This window comes from Colias croceus, chromosome 26 (assembly GCF_905220415.1).
Source record: "Colias croceus chromosome 26, ilColCroc2.1".
Lineage (NCBI taxonomy): Eukaryota > Metazoa > Arthropoda > Insecta > Lepidoptera > Pieridae > Colias > Colias croceus.
The window spans coordinates 975,415-986,425 of NC_059562.1; the positions used below are offsets into that span (position 1 = coordinate 975,415).

At 30.7% G+C, this 11,011-nt stretch overlaps 1 protein-coding gene across 5 annotated transcripts in view; it reads right to left on the reverse strand.

The window, feature by feature from the left end:
• Window positions 1-8,995, reverse strand: part of LOC123703425 (zinc finger protein castor homolog 1) — an 85,267-nt gene extending 76,272 nt beyond the window's left edge. For 4 of the 5 annotated variants that reach the window (XM_045651413.1, XM_045651414.1, XM_045651415.1 and 1 more), the window contains exon 1: window positions 8,375-8,582. The gene's annotated coding sequence lies outside the window, so the exon portion shown is untranslated. Of the gene's footprint in view, window positions 1-8,374; window positions 8,583-8,971 lie in introns of those variants that run through there. The other variant, XM_045651412.1, reaches the window with a different exon arrangement.
• Between the last annotated feature and the right edge of the window lie 2,016 nt (window positions 8,996-11,011).

The following is an 11,011-nucleotide window of genomic DNA, read 5'->3' on the forward strand; positions in this document are numbered from 1 at the left end:
CCCTTCGCACACCTTACTGCCGCCACGTGATCGTAGTGATGTGACTTGACCAACGCTGTACGCGATAGTTTACAAGAAAAACTATATTTTAACATATTAATATTTGACTTTAATATTAAAACTCTTTTAAAAATAAATTAAAAATAATTTTGTGTTGTGTTTTGTATCATACACTTTCTAATATTATGAATGCGAATGTATTATAGTGTAAATGTAAAGTATGTAATGTTACGATATTATATTTTAACCGCTAAATTGATTTTTGAAGGTTTTGGTAGGTATAGAATTGATATATATTTATATTGTTTATTATTTCATTTTAAATTATTAATTAATTCTTATTTTTATTTAACATTAAATACTATTATTATTTGATTTATTATTAAAAAATAGTACTAAACCCGATCTTTTATTTTCTTAATTTTAATAGTTAAGATGTCCACACGTTTTTTCAGATATTTCAATTGTACATTTTTTTTAAACTACTTATAATTAATAGAAGACTTTACATTATTATTTAAAATTACATATATTTATACTTTCTTCATACATTTCTCCTTTAATAACATATTGAACAATATATTTTCTTATGTTACATATTTATTTACATAACTTATCGATAGCTCAACACGCAATTGATACCTACCCATCCCTATTTGTCACACACACATTTATATAGTATCTATAGCTCATCTGCCTTCGATGCGCACTAAGCAATTTGTGCAATACACGCGCTCTATACTATTCTAATATTATAATACTCTAAGCTTCTACTGGTAGCAGCAAGTAATATTTATTAGTTACACCAAGTACTTCCATAATTATGTTGTGCTAATTAATAAATTCCTAGTACCTACTTATCTCAGTTTATAAAGTTGTAAATGCTTACTTTATTTACTTTTATATTTACAATCTGACACAAACACTTTTACATTGCTTACATAATAAAAATTGATCACAATTTACTTTTGATATATTTTACACTGTGGCATAGCGCACGTTACGAAAAACAAACGACGCGAGGAGCGCGAGGAGCGCGAGTCACGCGAACGGCCCCCCACACTTCACATCCTAAAATCTTGCCTCGCGTTGAAATACCTCGCGTTAAGCCCGATTGTCCAAACCCGATAGAGTCATTTACATATTGAGTGAAGTTTCGTTCTTTCATTCAATCATTCATTTTTATTACTTGTTACGCAATCCGTTAATTAGCCTTTTGTACTGTAGTGTTTTACAAATACGTTTATTATTCGCTTATACGAAATGTTGGGAACTTTAGATTATTATGTTAGATAACAGTATGTGATTGCTTAAATTTTAAAACGTTTTAATAATTATACTTTTGTTGACTTTGCTAAATGTACATTACCTTGATACATATATGACTAGCTTTCCGCCCGCGGCGTTACTCGCTTTACAGTAATAAATAAATAATATTCTATCCTTCCTCGAATCACTATCTAATTATCTATTAAAAGAACATCATTCGTTACGGAGTTTTAATTTTCAAAGATACATAATATGGACAAACAGATATCGGGAAGCGACTTTATGCTTACCTATTTACTATAAAAGACATCTTTTATACTTGATAACCACAATAATAACAAATATTTAATCCACGTGTATAATTTGATATCTGACATTCGATGCAATAGCAATACCATTAAACCGTTCGCAAAACTAATCTTCATAAGATTTTTCTAGTTACAAGATCAACATTCTACGAAATAACAGTCATAATTAAACTCCATATTCCTTAAACACGGGAATTAACCCCAATTGAGGGATCGCTCTATTTAAATGAACATTTATTCAGCTTTGTGGAAGTCTTGACACGTCATTTATGTGTCCCACGGTACGTTGCCTATTTGGTAAGTGAATGGTGATCTGGGTAAGCGTTGTTCGTAGAGGTTGTTAATTGGATGGGTGTGTAACATTTTTAAACAGATATTTAGTAAAATTTCAGTAGGTATAATATTAAAGTAGTTTCTATAAATGAGATAGGTAAGTACCTATCTCATATCTCTCAAATAAGTATTTGACTGATAATATTACAGACATTAATACTTTCGTTTGCTTAATTAATGAAGATTTATTATATATACTATATATAAACTATAAACCTTCGATGCAACATTTTAAGAAAAAAAACGCAATAGTGACTTCCAATAACTTGCAATAAATATTAAACGTTGGTTCATTCATAATTATTGTAACATTATTCTGACGCTATACAATTATGATGACATCTCCCTCGTATATTATATCTATCGCACTCATCACTGTACTTTACAACAATGTTAAAGCAATCTTTTTCATCTCACAATAAGACATAATTTTCTTTATACATTAAATATAACCAGATACATTAACACAAAGGATATTGCACATTAAGCTGTTGCAATAAAGTTCAATTTTAACTGTAGTCTAAGTCTCAATGAGGCAACAGATGAAATGTGAAATGGATTATTTTTTTCAAAAATGGAATTAAACAGAGACAATAACGCTCATTGTCTTCAAAGATGGCGGACCGGACGGTTCAAATATGAGATTAATGTGTCGGGCTTATTATAATTTTATTACTCTTTGTAAGATTGTTTATTCCGATGTTTTATTTTTTTACATTCCGTTCAAATCGAAGGCCTTTAATGAATAGGTATAAGTTCTTACTAATGACGAATTTTCAATGAAAAGGTATATATATCTACCTATATCTTTTAGCTTTTATGAAAAAAAAAACTAGAAACTTGTCAAAAAGAGCGCCGAAAGGGGTTGAGCCTGATCAACTATTCAAATAACAGGAAGCATTGAACCGTTAACATTATATGCGTCAATTAAATTTGCTTTTTACCAATTTCCTGATTCGGCAATATAAAGTATCAAATGATTTCGGATAAGAACATTTGATTACTTCTCGACCTTTAAATATTAGGTACAATTACTACTTTTTAATTACGAACCAAGGTCGTTCTGTTTACAAATAAAAGCGCAAAAGCGATTTTTCAATAAGTTCAAATGTGGAACGAGTTTGACAGTTTTATTTTTCGACCTCGATTTAAATAAAAACTTTGTTAGGCAATAGACAATCGGTAAATTTTTAAATTTCGAATCGAAGAGCGAATGTTTCATTTTATATAGATTTTATAAAGGTTAGTGAATGAATGACTTTGATTCATTGAACGATTAAGATCTGGCATAAATTAATATACCTTTTTTTTTTTTTTTTTTTTTTAAGTGGGGAAATCTTGCATAGATACCCACAGCCTTCGGGGAAGAGGCCGTGGGTTATGTCGGATTCCTACCGACCAAAAACCCCACTGTGTTCCGTCAAGCCGCATCAGCGACAGGGCCACGGGTATGTGTAGAATTCATCCGTGACATAAATTAATATACCTAGAAATTTATATTAACAAGTTTAAAAATAATTACCGCTTACGTATCGAGATTATAATGACCAATCAGAATTATCAAACAATGAAAAGTATCCATCAAATATAATTAACCGCATACAAAATAAAGACATCGGTTGAATAAATAAATCTGCAATAGTAAATAACAATTAATAAGCCTCGCTAGGAGATGTGACTGACGCGGACGTATGGAAGTCACCCGTTATGGACACTCGTCCAACTAGTATTTGTTGTATGTATTAGATAAAACTAAATTGCTTAATTTAATTTTCTTCTCCATACTGCTTTCCGAATCGGTGGTAAATGTTAACAATATGTAATGACGTTTCAAAAGTGCGTCTAGAAGAAGCCTAATGAAATGTTTGAGTTTGAGTTTATACGATACCACAGATTAGATACTAGTTACTACGTACGATACTAAATAAGAATAAATATCTATTTAAAACTATACATAGTTTTCTTCAAAAAACTGTTGGTAGTGAAATTGTAATAATGTATATAGATGATTCTAAGCGCACCTCAAGGAAATTTAGCTGAATCAATAAATCTTTGAGTTTAACTGTAAGTAAGGAATGTGGAAAATTAAATAACTTGTCCAAAACAGTGTCCATAGACAATAATTCATTAAATACATTAAAATACGACCATAGATCATTCGATCGGCAGCTCTTTTTATTGCAATGAATGTCACACGGCAATAAATCAAATTCTTAATTTCATAATTCCAATTAAATTAAAACATTCTGTTACATCCTATTAGAGTAATGGAAACCGGTCAACACGGTTTTATAGTTTTTATTGGCAGTTTACAAAAAAATAAATGTTTGAATTTAGAAACAATAATTTAAGAATGACTACAATTTTTTAAAATAGAATCACAGCTTACAAGCGATAAGGAACGTCAAATTTTGCGCCGCTTTTTGAAAATCGAATTACCTAATTTGAAAATGGAAATATGGAATCGCTTCGCGTATTTGAATGAATCACGTGACGTGAGTCAAGCTATTGTTCCCGATACCGCGTACTTACGAGTCCGAGTAAATTAGGAAATGTGTTTTTTATTGGAAAGCCATGTGGAATTACAATAAGAATAAAATATTATGATACACGTACGTTTCCAGTTAGCACCGTGATGGTATTTGAATATTATCTTCCTTTATTTTATTCTATATACCGCCGCGCATTTTGCCATATTAAGTTTGCCAATTAAAAAATTAATGTTAGTGTTGCCAGTTTCCAGGGCATTGTTGGACTTTATTTATATAAGGATCACGTTCTTGATTGTTTTGTGTTGTGACGTCATAATCTTGATAAGGAGGTTCCGGTCGAAATCCTGGCGTGGCTTTAATACTAGGTGCAGCCCGCGGTTTTACTTGTGTTATGCTTTATGAGAATATCCTTTGTGTTATACTTGAAGAACGAATAACGTATCAATTTGACTATTGTAGAATGTAGAGGTAGAATACCTGAAAACATATCAATTTGCTATATTTTATGCAGATTTATACAACCGTTCTGAAATAATTGCGCACAGATACAAATGTCCATCTTTGGTAAAGTCTGCGTTTTGACAACAATAAAGTAGAGAATTTTTAACAAAATAATTTAATTAAATTCTAATGATTTGACACTATTATTTTGTTTATAAACAAGATATTAGTATGTGTATGTATCTCTACACGGACCGCCAAGCAACAAATTGTTACCTTTCATATTACAATGTAGTTTAAAATGATAAGAAACATTATTTTAAATACCTAAGCGAAACTTAATAGTCGTAGGTAACTAGTTGTGTTTTAAATTTAATAATTATATTACTGGTTATTATCAGTGAAAACAATTATTCTAGTACCTAGGTACATTTTACTTTATCAACAAGTACATAAAATACATATTATCGTTTCTTTAAATTATTTTCATACTAGTTCACCGCCCGCGGCTTCGCCCGCTTTGTCTATAGCCTAATAAATTATATACCTTCCTCTTGAATCACTCTAATAAAAAAACGCATCAAAATCTGTTGCGTAAATATAAAAGATTTAAGCATACAAAGGGACATAGGGACAGAGAAAGCGACTTTGTTTTATACTATGTAGTGATGACTGATGAGGGTAATTCGACATTGCTGATAATTTAACAACATCGGTAAGTGCTGGTCCTATTAAATCTTTATAAGTAAATCAAAACTATTGATTATAAATTATAATATTATGCATGTTTAATTCTTATAATGAAACATGAATCAACTCGGTGGAAATCTCCAATCCAAATTACCTCTAATTAGGTACCTACATAAATTTTTTACACGATTTTTTACGAAAAAGAAAGTCAATGCCCCCAATATAAAATAGTTGCTACTAAAAGTATTTAGCAATGTCAGAATCGAACGCGGTACCATGGCGTGATCTCAACCACTCGACCTACGACCTTTCGTATCAACTGACAGATCTAAGTTACGTTACTTAGTTAGGGGTCCTACTAAAATCTATACTAATATTATACAGCTGAAGAGTTTGTTTGTTTGAATGCGCTAATCTCGGGAACTACTAGTCCGATTTGAAAAATTTTTTCGGTATTAGATAGCCCATTTATTGAGGAAGGCTATATAACATCTCGCAAGACCAACCAGGAGCGGAGCAATGCATGTGAAGTCACGGGGCACAGGTAGTATAAAAAAAAATTATAGCTTTTGGTTAGGTTTATTCTTAGATTTATTGAATAAATGTGTAGCTAATAATTTATGTTATAGTTTATAAATGCATGGAAAATAAGAACCACACAATATATGAAGTAGTGTAAACTACTCCGCGGTTTTACCCGCATTGCTCCACTCCTATTGGTCTAAGCGAGATGATATAATAACTCAGCCTTCCTTGATAAATGAACTATCAACCAGTGAAACAATTTTTCAAATCGGATCCATGGTTTTTGAAATTTGCACGTTCAAACATAGTCTATAGCTGCATAATATTATTATAAGTGTAGATTCTAATATTATTTTATTTCAAATAGGACTCGTGTCTAAATATAGGTAAGTAAGACTAGGCATTGTAATGAATTTATTTTAAAACGGCTATACAAACATTGTCTATGTATTTCTTTAAACATTGTCTTAATTTTATGTAGGTAGGTACTTAAACTGTAAACAGTGATATGAAGAAGCCTAGTTTAAGACTTATTTTTAAATGGGAAATAAAGATCAATATCTATTCCTTTACGCCATTTTAAATGGCAGTAGGTATATTATGTGATAAAAATATTGTATGCTATAGCTAACCGCCCGCGGCTTCGCCCGCTTTGTCTAAATGCTAAAACCTAATAAATTATATACTTACTAAAACCTTCCTCTTGAATCAATCTATCTATTAAAAAAACCGCATCAAAATCCGTTGCGTAGTTTTAAAGATTTTGGACAAAGAAAGCGACTTTGTTTTATACTGTGTAGTGATATCACCTTTAACTTACCACGAGCAAATAAACATGTTTGTTTTGATTTGTAGTATTAGATAATATTTATTACAATTATTCATATTAATAAAATTCAATGACGATCTTTTTAATTGGTGTTACGGACAATGTATCAGAGCCTTTACTTTATATTAAAATGAAGACCATCTTACTTTTCAATTTGAATTAAACTTTAATTAAACAATAACTTCATGTTCATACTTATACCTAGTTAACTTAAAAAAATAATTGTCTATAACTTTTAACAGCTTAATCATAGATTTAAGTAGCTGTAAGTAAGTTAATGAATAATTGCGTAATTATCTCACTTATAACTTTACGGGCGAAGTTATTTGTAAGTGACAATCGTGCTTTAACTTGTATGAAAGATTAAATAGTAAATAACTATTAATTATTAAAATATGGTATTAAATGAAATGCACTAATTGAGTATTTTCATGATTAAAAGTGTTATAGGTAGCTTAGGGTTAAGTATAATTTTTAACCGACTTCAAAAAAAAGGAGGAGGTTATCAATTCGGCCGGTATGTTTCTTTTTTTTTATGTATGTACACCGATTACTCCGAGGTTTCTGAACCGATTTAGGTACGTGATTCTTTTTTCGTTCGTTGCGGGATGGTGTCGAATTGGTCCCATAAAAATTTTATTCGGATAGGCCCAGTAGTTTTTATTTTATGAGCATTTTTGTCTGTAGGTATTTGTGAATTTTGCAAGTGCAAGTTTGAAGTCGGTTGTTTTTAACGCAGTTATTACTTGTTAATTGTTATAGACACCGCGCTTATTACATTGTTCAAAAAACTACCCAGGATAGTAAACATGTATTTAATATAATAGTAATATTAATTTATTTAATAAATATAATTAATTAGGTTAATAACTATTAACTTCTCACTAAAAGCGGAATCTATTTTCAGCTTGACAAAGTTTTCTAAGCTTTAATAAATGTATTTATATATTGTTATATTATATAAATATAGGTAGTAAGAATATTAGTATATTATACATATTGTAACAAATAAATTGGATTTTTTTCAGCGTGGTTTTGTACAGTGCGCTTTAATGAGCTTTTTAAAAGCTTACAAAAAATGCTGAAAATGTTATAAATTTCGATATCATTTTCTTAGTATGGATAAATATTTATTTGTTCTATTATAATATATCAGTATATTTAATTAAATTTTAATATAAACCAATTAAAATCAAATTGAAAAACATAAATTAAGAAAATTATTCTAGCCCGGATAGTTTTAAAAATAAAAAATTTGATGGTTAATTTATTTTTATAAATACACTGTAATTGGGTAATAATAATTGTTTAATCAACAATATATAATTGAAATATGATTAAAATATTGTAAAAAAATGTTTATATGTATGAGTTTTATACAATTTGTCTCTACTACATGTTTTTACATAGTCATTGTACCTACACATTTTTTAAATTAAATAAATATGAGATGTTATTAAATTAATTAATAAACAATGAATCATTACCTTGTTTAAAACATCCAATCGGGAACGTTGTTTGTACACAATGTCACTTATTGTCACAGTTTATGTTCACACACCATCCAACACACAATTAAAAAAAAATAAAATATGCACAGTTCTGTAAAAAAAAAGTTTGTGTCAGACGCGCGGGAAAACCGGGGAAAAGCGATTCTAAATTCGAATCGCGAGAAACAACAGCCGCGCGCGCATATCAGACGCGACTGAAAAAATTACCACATCCACGTAAGAGTTGGAAACTAAATCAAAATACTCGATAGGAGAGGGACGAGTCAGCCGTGGCCCCACCCTTCCCCCACCACACGGCCGCACGCAAAAACATTCGTAAAAACGCGCTCAGCGAAATCGACAATGTTTTCAAACGAAAATCTTATCCCAGCCCTACTTTTTTAAACATTAAACACGATACAATTCCGACAATGTTATATTTAAAAACAATGCACGGTTTATTGTACGAATCATAATAAACACGGCGCGGATTTTAAATAAACGTTTCCGCGAAACGCTATTGAAAAATGGTGGCAAATATTTGACAGATGTCAAGTTTTCCCGCGCTCCTGTTCGGAAAGAGGTGAGGGTTACATGCACGTGCGCTCGCTGCAGCGGGTCGGCGACGAATGCTGGGCAGAAGCAGATGAAGATTACGCGCGTATGTTTTTTCGTCCAAAAAACGTAAGAAAGGGTCCTTTAGGGTTAACTGCGAGGTCGGACGATGTTTTTATGATTGCGAAGATGGAAATTGGAGCGAATCGGCCACGTGACCTTCATTGCTTTGCGAATCTTGGGGACAATGTGAGCTTTTTTAATTTTGATATTATTATTATTTTTATGGCAGTTTATTTCATGGTGTGGAGGGTGATATTATCACTTTAATAATGTTTAATTAAGTGATGTATTTTAAACAACTTTATTGATTATAATTAGCTTATGAATACATGAAGTACCTACCTAAATAAATAATATATTTCATGTCCTTTAAATAATAAATTTCTTAATATTTTTTGCATGAATTAGTTTAATTTTGGTTTCATTGATTATGATTTAATTTTTTACTGAAACAGAGGTGATGATGCCAACAGAAATTGTGATTTGTGAATATAACATATTTTGAGAAAAATACTTCAGTATTGTCTTCTAGGGTAGCTGTCAGTAGGTATCTCATATACCTATGTATATGGAAATAGCCTAATTTTTGAAACTACCCTATTTTCGATAGAAGATTTGCTCCTAAATGAAAATTTTATTCTATATAATATGGAATACTGTACAAAGTCCAAACGTATATTTATTCAGTCAAGAAGGAAACTTTTAAATCGATAAATTAACATAACTCATAAGGGTTAAAATGTAAAACTCTGTTCATTTTTTTAGGAAATATATTTATTTTACGGTGCATTTACATCAAACGAACATAGAGCTCTATAACAAGATCATTATTTCGTGATTTTTTAGTGTAAATGAAATCTCGAAAAACATGTGTTCAGTGTTGTTCAATATTAGAACATTGCATAGAATCTTTTTGAACGCACTAAGAACAACGAATGAATGCTCTATACGCCTGTTTACACTGAAATAATTTGATAGAGGTATAATAAGAATAAGCATTCGTTCGTTTGATGTAAATACACCGTATAACATCCCAATTTGAGCAACGTACAACTTACACCGTAACATGTTAATCTCGAATATTTATTACAAAAAAGAACAATATTTGATTCTCATACGTAATTTATTTCTAATTCTTAAAATATAATGTAAAAAGTGATAGTACAACCTATTATTTACTTGAACCAGTTGTATTGAGGATACGAATCGAAAAGTCGTTATTAAGTCGTTGGGATTGGCTGAGAGCTTTTTTTTAAACTTCTTCGATTGACAATGCTATAAAACTAAAAGCTCTAATTTCATATACTTACTCAAACTTAAAAATAAAGCTATTTCGAGTTTCAGTTTTCAGATCCCAATCTACCAAAACCAAAAACATCATCCTATTTTGACGCCAATAATTCTACCAAAGACGTTACCTATATAATATATTCCCAATACATATTTAGATTAAATCTAGATATTAATAGCTACCGGCTACAAAAAAAATCTAGCTATAAATCACAATATCTAGACACCCGTCAAGATCCAGTAATATATCGTGGATCAGGAAAAGTGAAACAATTGTGCCAACACGCATGCCCTAACGCGACAAATGCGCGCGCGCTGACAGACGCTTCGCTAAAATTAAAGTGACATTTTCAATCGAAACTATATGTAAGGTAATTGATATACATTACATAGGATTGTAATTCATTTATTTACAATATATAGGATACTTTGGTGTAGATATTGAGTTATTTTGTGCAGTTTCTGAAAATTAGTGGTAATATTATTAATGCGATGGTAGAGCGACTATGTTACTGTACTTAAAATAAGGGTTGAAGTCGGGGATGAAAGCTTTCAAATTAAAATTCGTTTATTCAATCAAAGCTTTGCCGGATGGCACAGCTAGTAAGCCAGAAGGCGAGATCACAGAGTTAAGTAAATGCGTAGTTAAAAGTAAACTTAGCCCTTTAGTTTTTAAATCATCAGGTTTCACTGAATTTCAGCTCTTGCATTGCTGATAGAGATGGC